Below are 16,021 nucleotides of genomic sequence, written 5' to 3' on the forward strand. Positions count from 1 at the left end.
AATGGACGGATGCTTGTGAATGTAGTTTTCAAGAGTTAAAGAATAGATTAACTTCGGCCCCGGTCCTGACACTTCCAGAGGGATCGGAAGGCTATGTTGTCTATTGTGACGCGTCAGGCATTGGATTAGGGTGTGTGTTGATGCAACATGGTAAGGTGATTGCGTATGCTTCAAGGCAGTTGCGAAAGCATGAGAAAAATTATCCAACCCCGTGATCTTGAGTTAGCTGCGGTGATTCACGCCTTGAAGATGTGGAGACATTATTTGTATGGTGTCCATGTAGATATCTACACGGATCACAGGAGCCTTCAGTATATTTTCAAGCAGAAAGAGTTAAATTTACGACAACGGCGATGGTTGGAGTTGTTGAAAGATTACGATGTTAATATCCTATACCATCCCAGTAAGGTGAACGTTGTGGTTGATGCTCTCAGCCTTAGATCTATGGGAAGTTTATGTGATGTTCAGCCAGAGAAAAGAGAGTTAGCTCGTGAGCTCCAGTAGTTAGCTAGCTAGGAGTCCAGGTAATGGATTCGGGCAATATGAGAGCTACCATTCAGAATTCAGTTATCTCGTCACTGGTGGTTGAAGTGAAAGAGCGCTAGTACGAGGATCCCATGCTAGTTCATTACAGAAATACATTCCCTCAGAAGAAGAAGTCATCCTTTGAGATTTCAGGAGATAGAGTTCTCCGATGTCAAGGCAGGTTGTGTGTTCCTGATGTTGTAGGATTACGCCACCAAATATTGAGAGACGCCTATTTTTCCCGTTATTCTGTTCACCCCGGAGCAACGAAAATGTATCATGATCTTAAATCCATATATTGGTGGAATGTAATGAAGAAAGACATAGCGGAGTTCGTGGCTCAATATCCTAATTGTCAGCAAGTGAAAATTGAACACCAAAAGCCCGGTGGATTGTTGCAAGCTATGAAAATTCCGAGTTGGAAATGGGAAGTGATAAATATGGATTTCATCGCAGGCTTACCTCGTTCTAAGCACTAATATGATTCTATATGGGTAATTGTGGATAGACTTACGAAGTCAGCTCATTTCCTACTGGTCAGAACTACATATGTAGCAGAAGATTATGCAAAGCTTTATGTCAGAGAAATAGTACAACTCCATAGTGTTCCAGTATCTATTATTTTTTATGGAGGGACACAGTTTACGGCTAATTTCTGGAAATCCTTTCAAGAATGTTTGGGGACTCAGGTGGTCTTAGTACAATATTTCATCCACAGACTGATGGGCAAGCTGAGCATACCATCCAAACTCTTGAAGATATGTTATGGGCATGTGTATTGGATTTTGGAAGTAGTTAGGATGATCACTTACCGCTTATCGAATTTGCTTATAACAACAGTTATCATTCCAGCATCCAAATGGCCCTGTATGAGGCTCTATATGGGCGAAAGTGTAGATCACCAATTGGGTGGTTTGAAGTAGGGGAGACTAAACTGATAGGGCCAGACTTGTTCCAGCAAGCTATAGAGAAAGTCAAGCTCATACAGGATCGGTTATTAACAACTCAGAGTCATCAGAAATTCTATGCAGATAATCGTCGAAGGGACTTAGAGTTTCAAGTGAAAGATTAGGTATTCTTGAAGGTGTCGCCAATGAAGGGCGTCATGAGATTTGACAAAAAGGGAAAGCTTAGTCCTCGGTATATTAGACCTTATGAGATTGTACGCAAGGTAGGCCAAGTGGCTTATGAATTAGATTACCTTCGAATTTGGAGTCAATCCATCCTATTTTATATGTATCGATGCTTCATAAGTGCATTAGAGATCTTTTTAGAGTTGTACCGGTAGATGATGTTCAAGTCACTGAGCAATTATCCTATGAAGAATTTTCCATTACCATTCTAGATAGGCAAGTACGGAGACTCAGAACCAAAGATGTAGCTTCAGTTAAAGTCTTTTGGAGAAATAAAAACAGAGAGGAAATAACATTGGAAGCGGAAGAAGACATGAAGTTCAGGTACCCATATTTATTTCCACCTTCAGAGGAGACTCAAGCAGAGACACCGTTGCCCCAAGGTATATAATGCTTTCTTCGATGTTTTTCTTGGTAGTGTGTGGCTATGGCTGTTGATGTTGTTGTTAGCCCTGTGAGGCGATATATTTTGGGTTGCTGTGACAGGATGTGCCATATTATAGGGGAATATCTGGTGAATTTTTTTTAGAATCCTCAATAGTCTATCATTTGAGGATGAATGTTCCTAAGAGGGGGAGAATGTTACACCTCGTAGTTTCGCTCGTTGAGATTCGTTAGGTGTTAGTTGTCCTAATCATGTAAACTGGAGTTATCTTCTAGGATATATGAGATTATATGTTCCTATATTATGGTTATGGGGGTTTAAGCTCATGAAATAATCTATGGAAGGATTTGAGGACAAGCGAATTAAGGAAATTAAGTTTATCGGAACTTTGGGAAAACTTGGAAAACTTTTGGGCAGGATTTTGGTCCAAATTGAGAGGGGCATATATCCTAGAATATTAGGAGTTTTGGTGTGTTTCTTTTGTCCAAATTGAAGTTCATTGAGTCTAGTTTCCAACGCAACAAACCATTCATCAATGTGACTTCGGAGTAAAAAGTTATAGGTGTTTTAAGACAAACTGCTCGGGCAAAACATTTTGACGGATCAGTTTGACGGACTGCAGAAATTTCTGCGGCCCGTGAAATTGTATTTTCCCAGTCTAAAACATATCCTTGAGCTCTCCAAAACCCTCTCTCTAGGTCTATAAACTAATTCAAGCCAAAATCCAAGAAAATCTAAAAGAAGTAAGAGGTTCAAGTGCTAGGAATCTTGCTAGCGTTTTTGGAACTCAAGATTTCTTATGATGTTGATATTGGAGACTTCACTTTAGTGGAGTAAGTTGATTCAAGACTTGTTTTTAAGGTAGGATTTCACATCTTTTACATATGGTTAAGGTTATTTGATTGTTATGCCATGTGGGTAAAGGAAGAAAAGAGGAAATATAGTTCAAGTACGAACTTGGAGATATTATGAGCCATAGGTTAACTTGAATTGTAATTCTTGGCATGTTAGGAGTATAATCTTGTTGTGGATGTTATAAATGATGTTGAGGAAATATTGTATGTAAGCATATATGGTGTTGTGTTGTAGCCATTGTTATGAATGATCATGAAAAAGAGTTTTGCGATTCGGTGATGCTTAACTTGAATGAAATCCCTTGATTGTGGTATTGTTGATAATGTCATTGTTGATTGGGAGTTGTTTTGGAATTTGGTAGAGGTAGATGAAATAGGGGAAATGCTGCCCAATTTTCGCTAGCTTATGAATTATACTCATTTGAACTTAAGGGTGCCTTTGAAGCCTAACCTTGGTATGAACCCTCTTAAATGTAGATTTCTCGGGCTTTGGAGGTGAACATTAAGTAGTTAAGAAGACATAAAGGTATGTAAGGCTAACCCTTCTTTCTTAAGGCATGATCCCATTGATGTATACGTTCATGTGAAATCCATAGTATCTTCCATGATGATTTCATTCCTAGAATCACTAAAGCTCATGATCTTGATATTCTCACGATACCATTGGTCCCATCCTACGATAGTTGATCCTCTAAGAAATGATATAATGAAAAGGATGGTGATGATGATGATGTTGAGGACATGTATTTACTCCTATGGATATGTATTTATTTATTAAAGTATGGCTACTAAGAACACCGAGCTTATATAGCCGGGTATGATATCTATCGCGCGCATACCACTGCAGTTGGGTTCGAATGACACTGAGCCTTGGTAGGGCCAAGTATGTGTAACACCGAGCCTTGTCATGGTCGGGTATATGACACACCAAACCTCTATGGTCGGGTATGATACTACTATATCTATAAATGGATGAAATGGAAGGTTCCCATTAGAAAAAGGATAAGTAAATATGATGAATGTGTCTAGAGGTATAAATGGCTCTATCAGCCCATGACTCTTCTTTCTTATGTCATCGCTCATGTTTCTATTATGTTATTGATTATGCCTTACATACTGAGTACATTATCCGTACTGATGTCCTTTTGTTTGTGGACGCTGCGTCATGCCTGCAGGTGGACAGGGAGATAGACTTGATCCTTAGGCTGCACATCCAGTGATTGCTTAGAGGAGTTCCATTTGATCCGGAGCCGCAGCTGTTGGTACTATTCTTTTTTGTATATATATGGGTATGGCGGGGCCCTGTACCATCCTTATAATGATGTTTCATACTTTTCTTAGAGGCTCGTAGACAGTCATGTATATTAGATGTCTTTTGCCTTGTCGACTCATATTTTTGGGTATATTATTTTGTTAGCCTCGTCGGCTTGTGTACATATATATGGGGGTAGTTGTTGATGTTGATATAAAAAGTGTTTAGCCGTTGGAAATGGTATTATTGAGGCATAAAGTTTGTTGATAAGTCATGTGGCTCACCTAGATATGAATGTGAATGTACGACAAGAGGTGCCCGGGTGGGTTAGCTCCGGGTGCCCGTCATGGCCCTCCAGTTAGGTCGTGACAGAATCTCCTAAGATCTTTAAACCAACTAGTGTTGTATTTGGGGTTTACAAACCAATGCTTGTATCTGCGAGAAATTAGAATAAGAAGAAGATTCAAAATGAAAAGAATGAGATTCATAACCCTGCGGTGGTGGAGCAAAAGAATCAAGTTGACACAAGTTGTGAGAAAGATAGTGATCAGATTGTACATAATAAGGAGACTCAGCAGGTAGAGGCTGAAACTCAAAGCAATCTGAATCCAAGGGAGATTGAGAAAGATTTGAATAACTCTACAAAAGACATGATGATCAAGAAGAAAGGCAGACCATTATGATAAATAATCCCAATGAGCTAGTAGTTGATTTGTTTGAAGGAAAATGGGAGGAATATGGATATAAGAATTCAAATAACAGATCAGGGAAGAAAAAAAGAAGCCCAAAGGAAAATGGTAATAATGATAAGAATAATATCATGATTACACAAAACAGTTTTGATGAGCTTATGCAGGATGAAGAAAATATCAGTGCTAACAGTGTTGAGGGTGATACTAATAAAACAGTTGAAGGAAAAGCATGACCAATGAACCTCACAAAGAAAATACTGATGAATGGACTGATATAACTTCATCTGCAGAGGAGAATGCTTCAGATGAGTCTAAAGATATGGAAGGGGAAGATGATGAAGAAGAGGATTCAGACAATGATCAGGAAGAAAATCAGAAAGAATCAAGCAAACATGATACTTCTAAGAAGAAAAGCAGTATGCCCTTAAAAGATCAAGGAGGGACAAGGGAAGAGATAAATAAGGAACCCCATAACTCTAGAAGACAAATGCCGAAACTACAAAACTCTTCCAAAAAAGGGTTTAAATGATCAAGCTTCTTAATTAGAACACTAGAGGCATGAAATCCTATGCCTCTACAGAAAGGGTAAAGTTTCTTACTGCAACACATAGAATTCAACTTATTGTATACAAGAGCCTTTTATAACGGAGGATAGAATTGAAAGCTACAAAAGAGATTTAAATATGCATGAATGCTTTTCTAACTGTAGCAACAAAACATGGGTTTTTTGGAATCACAGTCTAAATTGTTCTATTTATGCTAATGAAGAGCAGATGGTTCCTTGTAAAGTCTATGAGAATGACAAGGAATTTTACATTTCTGTAGTCTATGCAAAATCCTCAAGTACAGGAAGTGAAGATTTATGGAATTATATGATAATTTTTGCTTCTACTATAAATGCCCCCTGCACTGTTACTGGGGGTTTTAATAATGTCCTGGATGGAGAAGAAAAGATTGGTGGTAACCTAATAAGTTGAGCAAAAGTATTCCATTCATGGAATGCCTTTAGTGATTATGGTTTAAGGGATAGTGGTTACACTGGAGATTGGCGGTAGCCCAATAAGTTGAGCAAAAGGATTCCATTCATGGAATGCCTTAGTGACTGTGGTTTAAGGGATAGTGGTTACACTGGTCACATTTTTACTTGGTGCAATGAGAGAAAAAGCCAGGATATAATATCGAAAAAGCTTGACAGAATGGTTCATAATGAAGAATGGGAAAATCACTTCTCAAATGCTAATGTTCAACATCTTCCTAGAGCTGGATCAGATCATTTTCCTCAATCTATCACTATGGATAACCCCCAAGTTTCACATATCAAATACTTTAGATTCTTAAATCTTTAGGTTGATTGTGAAGGTTTTCAAGATGTTGTCAAAACCAGCTAGAAATCCAATATTAAAGGTAATATTTTATGGGAAGTTCAACAGAAACTCAAGAACACTAGCTCTGCTCTTAGATCTTGGTCCAGGAATAATATTGGTAATATTTTTGAGAAGACTCAAACTTTAGAAGACAGAGTTAGTATCCTGGAACAGAAGTTTGTTGAGAGCTTGGATCCAGATGCTAGAATACAGTTGAACAGGGTCAAAGCTGAGCTAATCTCTCATCATAAGAAAGTGAATGAATTCTGGAAACAAAAGGCTAATTTGAAGTAGAACCTTGAAAGGGAGGAGAACACGAAATATTTTCACTCCATTATGAAAGGTAGAAGAAAACACCTACATGTTCAAAGAATTCTGGATAATGATATATGGGTTGAGGGAAATGATGAGATTGGGATTGCTGCAGAGAATTTCTATAGGAATCTGTTCTCTCAAGGTGGACAATGCATTAATATGAGCATTATGGACCATATCCCTAAGAACATCACTGAAACTGTCAATCAGATGCTTCATAACACTCCAAATGAGGAAGAAATCTTCAAAGCAGTTTTGGATATCAATCCAAATAGTTCCCCAGGTCCAGATGGCTTCAGTGCTTTATTTTTTCAAAAGACTTGGGAAACTTGTCGAATAGATATTACTAAGTTGGTTCAAGCAGTTTTAATGGGGATCAACTTACTAGATACTACACAAACACTTGTCTCATTCTTATTCCCAAGGTTAAGGACCCTCAGAATTTTTCAAAATTCTAGCCCATCAGTTTAAGCAATATTACTCAGAAGATTATCTATAAAATTCTTAACTGCAGACTTGCAATTCTTTTACCTAAAATTGTGTCCATCAACCAGAATGGCTTTATAAAAGGAAGGGCAATTGGAGAAAATGTATTATTAGCATAGGAATTGATCCATGATATGAAATACTCTAACAAAGGGGGAATGTGGTTTTCAAAATTGATATGAACAAAGCTTATGACAGAATTTTTTCGCATTTCATATGCTTTGCTATGAGAAAGATGGGCTTTGATGAAAAGTGGATTCATATCATCTGGAATCTACTATCCAATATATGTTATTCTGTTGTCATAAATGGTAAAAGACATGATTTTTTCAAATCAGAGAGAAGAGTCAAACATGGAGACCCTATATCACTTTCGCTATTTATAATTGCTTTTGAATGTTTATCTTCTCTTTTAAATAACTTGTATGAGAATCATGAATTCAATTGTTTTAGTACGGAGTCTAATTGTCCTCAGATTAACCATCTTGCATATGCAGATGACTTGATAATTTTTTATTCAGGAAAATCTCATATTTTGAATCTAGTTGTAGACTGTCTAAAAAGATATGAAGATAACTCTGGTCAACTCATTAATAGGAATAAGATCTGTTTTGTTATGAATGATGAAATTTCTCAAAACAAAAGAATAATAATTAGAATAGTATCTGATATTCTACAGGTGAGAAGGGAAACTTTTCTTATAACTTACTTGGGGCGTCCTTTGTTTGCAGGAAGGAAAAAGATTCAATACTTTGTAGATATGGCCACTAAGATCCTGAAGAGATTGAACTCTTGTCAAAGTAAACAATTATCTACAGGAGGGAGGATTATACTGGTGAAACATGTTTTAAGTGCTATACCAGTACATCTTCTATCCATATGTCAACCCCCCAAAACTATTTTAAAGTAGATGGAAGGGATGTTTGCTAACTTTTTGTAGGGAAATTATAATGGGAAACCCAAATTTCTTTGGGTTGCATGAAACAATATGTGTTACCCAAAAGAGGAAGCACGAATAGGTTTTAGGTCCTTGCAGGATATTGCTGAATGTTTTGGGGCAAAATTATGGTGACAGTTTAGAACCAAAGATAATATATGAACTCAATTCATGAAGGCTAAGTATTCCAAGAGAATACACTCAATGGCAAATAAATGGAGCTATAAACATTCTCATACTTAGAGAAGATTATGGAAATTAGAGATAAGATTGATCATTATATCTTATGGAGAATTAATAATGGTAGTAGCAATTTCTGGTGGGACAATTTGTCAGGACTTGGGAAGATGAGCCAATATACTTCTGCTCTACTTCTATCAAAACTAGGGTATCAGAATATATTGAAAAGGGTCAATGGAACATGAGCAATATTAGGCAAAATCTACCACTGAACATTGCCAAAACTATTCAAGATGTACAAATTCACTCTACTGCTGATGATGATCACCAATATGGACTACGGGAAAAGATGGGAAATTTAGCTGCAAATCTACTTGGGATATAGTCAGAAAGAAATAGATGGTTACCATGGTCAATAGAATGACATGGCACAAAAAGCTTCCTTTCAAAACCTCTTTTTGTCTATAGAAGTTACTAAGACACAGTATTGCAGTTGATACTAATCTTATTAGATTCAAAATCCATTTACCATTAAGATGTTCCTGTTGTATCAATCCCGACCAAGAAGAAGGGGAACATCTATTCCACAAAGGCATGATAGCTCAAAACCTATGGAAATTTTATAACAGAATATTTGGTATTTTACAGGGTAAAGGATGTTTGAGACAACAAATAATATCGTGGTGGATGGCAAAAGCTGGGAACCCAGTACAAATGATGCTACTTCAGATTCTACCAGGGATTATCACTTGGCAAATTTGGAAAGCAAGATGCAAGCAGAGATATGAAAACAAGAAGATGAATCTAATCAAAATCAAGTATAACATCAACACTCAAGCTGTTATAACAGTCCACAAACAATTCAACATGATCAGTCCATATTCAAAAGGAGAAGAGCTTTATCATATTACGGACCAAACTACATAAAAGATGTGTCACATTCTTGTGAAATGGGAGAGACCTAAGGTTGATTTTGTTAAACTTAATTCTGATAGTTGTGCAAAAGGGAATCCAGGACCTAGTGGAGGTAGGGGCATTATAAGGGATGAGCAAGGAAACTTAATAACTGCTTATGGGAAATTCCTTGGCCATATTACTAATAATATGGCAGAAGTCTAAGATGTTGAAATTGGAATTGCTTAGTGCAAGGACAATGGATACAAGAAATTACAGATTGAAGTTGACTCATAACTGCTTGTGGAATGGATACAAGACATTGCAAAAGCACCTTGGAGTCTTTGGAATTCCATCAAACACTCTAAGGCTGTTCTGGAACAGATGGAGGAATAGAGTATTAAACACTGCTTCAGAGAAGGGAATAAGTTTCTAATGGATTGACAAACTGGGGTTTGAGATGAAATCACACTACCTGGATTTCTAAATTTCACCTACTTCCTAAAGAGATAAGGGGTTTACTCAACATGGATAAATTAAACTTGCCTTCCTTTAGGACTAAAAATGTTAGAAATGCATTTTCTCTGAATAGAAACATGTATAGAACTTACTCTTTTGATGTACCTTGAGGTTGAATATACTTAGAAATCCTCCTCAATTTTTTGAAAGCTTAACTGAAATCCTACTTGTTCTATAATTGGAGCATGTTCCAATTGAGTAGGTGCAGGGAGTTTCTACTCCACTGTTGTGTAAATCACTTTTGATTAATGAAAGGCATCCAATCATGGAGGTGGATAAGTTAAAAAAGAAGTGACTATTTGCCCTCCCCTCATATTTTACGTAAGAAAAAAAGCAAAAAGTAACTCATGACTTCTCCAAAATCAACATGGTATTGTTAGAAAAAACTCAATTTCTTTTTAAGTAGAAGCACAAGCAAGTCTTAACAGAAATATCCAAACACAAAATTATTTCTTAATTTTTTTAACCCAAAAACTATTCGTAAAAACAAAATTGAGGAGACCACACCCACAACTCACCATTTAAATCAGGCTAGCAGAAGGCTCTTGATAAGATATGATACGTTCTATGTTTTGATGATGACTATCAAACCGTGGAGAACCAGAGCGAGACCTAGTCTTCTATCTGTTCTCTCTGTACACTTTGCAGTCAACAGTCACAGTTGTAAAGCTGCAACTGTTCACTATGTGCAAGGACAGCAGTGTTGCAGCGGACTAAAGGTCAAACATAAAGATGAGTTTTGTTTTTTAATCAATTTCCCAGTAGCTGGGATTTCATTATCAACCAGAATCAATTCTTTACATAGAGGTGGATTTACATCCAAGCCTCCACTTTGTCAACTGCATAACAAAATTAACCTACTATACAGAGGTTCTTTTAATAGCCTACATTAGTTAGTTATTTATCGGCTTTATACAATCACCAAAAGTTGAGTTTCCTATGTTTGAGTCTCAGCGAGGGCATCTATACTTGGTCCAGTCTGTAAGGTCCTCTCGCACTTGGTGGTAGCTCCTCCAAGAAGAAGAAATTATGGTCCAATTTTTTGAAGCTCTATTTTGCTAATGCATCAGCAACTTGATTTGCCTCCCGAAAACAGTGATGAAATTAACAGTCCATGGTTTGAGCAAGTCTTTGAGCTTCAAGAATAGTATCTTTTATATGCCAGGGTGGGGTTGTTGTGCCTTTCAACATGTTGATGATCAACAAAGAATCACCTTCCAGGATCAGCTTCTCAATACCATTTTGATTGCTCCATTTTAATCCCTGAAGAGCAGTTTTGGCCTCAGCATGGTTACTATTTATATTTCCCAGTGAAGAAGTAAAGGCTGTAATTATATTCCCAGCTTCATCTCTATATATGTCCCCTGCTCCTGCTAGTCCATCTTTAATTTTACTTCCGTCAGTGTTCAACTTGACACAAATTCCTTCTGGCTTTTCCCAAGTTATCATTGTGCACTCAATCCTCGGAGTCAACTGCAAAATCTGATCACAAATAGCAAACCAATTTGTCCCCCAATCTCTATTAGGTTTAATCTTGTTTAGGATCCATTTCATATGAGACAAGATCTGGTATTTAATTCTCTTCATAGAGCACTTGGTGTTGCTGTATCTCTCTGCACATCTAGCCTTCCAAACTTCCCAACAAACCACTAAAGGGGTGGTTTGAAGGAAAATTTGATGCATTGTATTTTTAGGCTTCAGGTTCCACCATCTCTTCAAATAAACTCTAATAGGAATCTCTTCCCATCTAATACCAAGAGGACTCCCATAGAATTTCCAAAGTTCTTTAGCAACATCGCCAGCAACAAATGAGTGATGGATACTTTGCAGTTGAGGTATTCTGCAACAAAAACATTTTGACACTACATTTTGCTTAAAATTTCATCAAAAGGCAGCTTATTCTTCAACAATTTCTACATAAGAAAGGACATTTTGAAAGGTACGAACTTATGCCGAATTTTCTTTAAAAGAGGAGATTTCTCTTTTCTTTGCCTTGCCATATCCCATGCTGAAGAAGCAGTAAAGGTTCCATGACCAGTAATGGTCTAAATAGGCGAATCAGACTCCTTAGGATTCCCAATATTGATAGAAAGGATTTGTTCAGCTACGAATTCTGGAAGCTGCATATGCTTAATATTCCATTCTCCATTATTCATGATCTCTTGGACAGGAATGTCTAATGGCGGATTCTTAATATTCATAGTTAGAGCCATTGCCCCTATGTTTGTCCAATTATCCGACCATAAATTGCAATTGCCTTCATTGATCTTCCACAACATCTTGTCCTCCATCTGGTCCCTGCTTCTGAGCATCTTCTTCCATATGAGTGATTGGGTAGGTATAATCCTCTTAGCCACTGGTGATATGAACCTACAATGTTTGGCTTTTAGAAATTTGGTCCACAATGTATCTGTGGTCCTAAATTTCCACCCTAACATAAAGATGAGTTATCTCCATCTCACTTCTCATGTTTTCCTAGTATATAAGCAAACATGTTACAAGGTCTTATGTGAGCCGTGAAAAACCTAATTCCACTACATTAAAGATCAGCCGACACAAGGTTCTTCAAGTGCCTCCAATTGCAAAGCTACAACAAACTACAAGACATGTTCCCTATAAGTGAAGATGTCTTAGGTCTTTAAGTTTGTTGAGTCTTTGTCTTTTGTTCTATAAATTGTAAACCTACTTTTCTCTAAAGGAAGTTGTTGTGTAGGTATTCTGAATTCTCAAAAGTTGCTTGTAGGCAGTTTATCTTTACAAGTTTTTGAGTGGTACACCTGTCTAGAGATAGTCAAGTTGTATTAGTTGGTTTGGCTAGAGGTAGTCAAATTTTGTTGGGTGCTTGGCTAGAGGTAGTCAAGAGTGTGTAGCTTACAATAGGGTTATTGTAAGGGTGAGGGATTAAGAGGTTAATGCCTATATTGCGAGAGGTTGTAATATGAAAGTTGCTCAGTTAGTGGAATTGAAATCCTATGTGGTAGGTCTTGGTTTTTAATCCCTTGAGCAAGGAGTTTTCCACAGTTATATCCTGTCTATTTTACTTACTGCACTGCATAAGGGAGCTGGTAGATAAACAGGTCCCTCATATACTGTTTGGTGGACGTATAGCCTACATCAGCTCTTCATTCCCGGTTTTCCTCGTCATTTTTCAGTTTCTCTTTCATAGTTATATAATAATAGTTAACCTTAGTTTTGGTTAACCTAAACTATGTAAGATGAATTGAATTGTGTAACTATTCTTTTTCTTGGCCCAAGCACGTGAAAAACCTTTTTCATAATGGGTGATTGTGCGACTTAAACGCAGGACCTCTCTCTGCTCTGATACCATGTTGAAGTGTTTGATCATTTCATCTTAAATTTTAAGTTATTGAAAAAATATCATTACTTTTAAAAAATATAAGAACTTAAGTTACCTCTTCTCATAATAAATGTCAATTATTGGCCAGAGATTCAGCAGCTTGAGCTGGGAATGGGACTGGTTTAAAGTGTGCAATGTGGTGGAACACTACAAACCTCCTATTTTTAGCAAGATGGTTCTCTGGCTTAAACCTGATCACAACTCTTAGAAGCTCAATACTGATGGAAGTTACATGGCTAATGGAAATAGAGCAGGGGTAAGTGGTATTCTTAGGAACCACCATGGTCATATGATAATGGCATTTGCTTCTCCTATCCAAGCAGTTTCCAACAACTTCTCAGAAATTCAAGCTGCTCTACAAGGCATCATATGGTGTTGTGATCATAATTTTACTACACTAACTCTTGAGCTAGACTCTTTGCTTGCTGTGAATAGGATTCTAGGTACATACAAGGTCCCATGGAAAATTTCATAAAGACATTGCAACCATTCAAGGAAAAATGCAGCAATATCACTTCAATGTAAAGCATACATACAGAGAAATGAGTCAACAGACTTACTATCCAAGCACGCCACAAGCCTAAGTGTACAAAAGATTTTCCTGATGGAGATGAACTCCCACCTGACATAAGAGGGACCTTGAGGATGGAAAAAATTCAAGTCCCCTCTTTCAGGATGAGACCCAAGAAACACTCACGGTGGCATTTTGAACCCCCTTGAGTGAGCTAGGAAGACAGGATGTTGTGCCCCGTCCCCCTTTTTTTGGTGCCCCATACTCTAAGCTACCAGTACTTCGGATTGTGTAAGCTTTGAGTTTTATCCTTTGGAGGTTTTGGTCTATGTCCCCCTCTAAATGTAATTTCATTTTGTTGATTAATATACAAGGTAGGGGTCAATGTCTAACCCCCAACACCTCAGGAATCATATCTTGGGTGATTGGATTAAAAAAAAAAACGTCAATTAAGGCTTACAAATTTTTTCGGACAAAGTTATAAAATGTAAAATATGCAACAAGATACAAGACGATTTGTCAATATGTGGAAAAGGGGCCAAAAAAAAAGGTGAAGGGGGCGTAGGTCTAGAAGTATAGATTACCCACAAGTTCTATGTAGTAAGTCATTACACAGTTAGTTGTCAGTGTATATAAATATTTATCCTATCAGATTATTCAAAGTATAATTAGAGATAAACTTCCTTAATGAAATTTGAAATTTTAAAAATAAGTTAGGTTACTTTTTATAACAAGTAAAATGACGTTATGGTTTTAAAAAAGTTCAAAACTTAAACCCATAATTTATTGGCTTTGTGTAAAGAAAGAGTTGTCGTAACGCATATAAACCAATTAGTTTCTTTCCATTTTTTTCTTTTAAGAATTAGTATAAGGAAAGTTTCAATGCGCATTTTCCTTTTCAGCAAAAGTAAAAAGGAACGTTTGAATATGCATCGAGCATCTCAAAAGATATAAATTTCAATGGAGGCAACCAGCAAAGAAGTTTCCATGCATGCATACTGATTAGCTGAAAGAAAAGGAGGAACTAATTCTGGAATGATTCCCAAGTTGAAGTGATGCAAGATGCGTGCTTAATGAACAGTATTGGAATATCATACAAAGAAAAACTCATCATCTAGGATTTACAATCTAGATACAACTCTATTTTGGTCATTTTCCCTAGATTTAATACTCCCTGTAGTTCAAAATTAGTGTTCACTTAGCCTTTAGTACATCTCTTAAGAAAATACTAATTCCTAAAAAAAATAGATATTTTGATTAACCATTCTTAATTAAAATTTGCATATTACTATTAACTTAACACATTTGGTCACTTAGCATATAATAAGGGAATATCTAAAAAAAAATAATTAATTTCTTATTGATTATGTAAGTGAACATTTATTTTGATCAAAATAAAAAGCTAAGCGCACACTTGTTATTACCGGAGGGAATAGTAAAAGAGCCATAGATTGCGCAGCCCAATCAGACAAAAGAAGGAAGAAGCCCTTACTGCAAGTACTATATGATATCGCTAAAAATAAAGGGAGTAATATATAGTACTCTTTCCATTTCAATTTAAGTGTCTTAGTTTCTTTTTTGTTCTGTTTTTGAAAAGAGTGTTTCTTTTCTATCTTTAATAATTTTTCAAGTACCAACACTCTACATGGCATATTTAAGAACACAATATTTAAAGAACTACACGCATCTTTAATTTAAGACTACAAGATTCAAAAGTCTCTCTTTCTTCTTAAACTTCAATAATTTGTATACTGCTACTCTTTCACTTTTATCACTAAGGATAATACCACTGAGTTCTGAATGGTAACTCTGCTATTATCTTAGTCAAATGCTCTATTACCACTTTTGTGGGATACTCTTCCGTTGTAGTCTAGCTTCCGAGTCGTTTCCCTTTCGAGGGGACCATACTCCACTGTATTATCTTATCTCATCTTTACAAATTTCTCAATTAAGTGGATATTGTAATCTTTTGGTCACTTAGAACTACTTAGAAGTACAATATCCATCTCGATAACTTAATTCTTGGGCTGTACTTAATTTAGATCAGGCTTGTACTCTACGTTTGCTATGAAAGGAAAAGGTGAGCTAAATATTAAGATTCTTTTTGTAGCTAGGTACTGAAGAAATTATAAGCACTTGTGAAATCAAAATCGTATTTCTTTTTTCTTTAACTAAATGTTTTGGATAACTATGTATGGATTCCCCAATGCCACAATTGTGTCGCCACGCAATTCCTCATAGTCATTGGCTATGATCAAATTAGAATTTTTGTGTTATCAGCTTGCTCTTAACTAATTAAATTGAAAACATGGTTGGTAGTTTCAGCCTAACGACTGGAACACTAGCTTCTGGCCTTTTTTCAAAGATAAAACTGGATTAAGATTACTTTGCGGACAATGAATTAATTAATCCCAAGCTTTTGGTAATGTAATGGTGATCGACTAATGTCATTATATCCAACATTTTTATATCTTATCTAGGACTGGGTAAACTTTAAAATTTATAGATAAAGCATCTTAACTTTATATTAGCACCGTCCCCTTCTATTGTTTTCTTCCTTTTGACATATCAAGTAGTACAAAATCTGTTTTGAAAAACGTTTTTCTTGAGTTGAGT

Source organism: Lycium barbarum, chromosome 12, assembly GCF_019175385.1.
Source record: "Lycium barbarum isolate Lr01 chromosome 12, ASM1917538v2, whole genome shotgun sequence".
NCBI classification, from domain to species: domain Eukaryota; kingdom Viridiplantae; phylum Streptophyta; class Magnoliopsida; order Solanales; family Solanaceae; genus Lycium; species Lycium barbarum.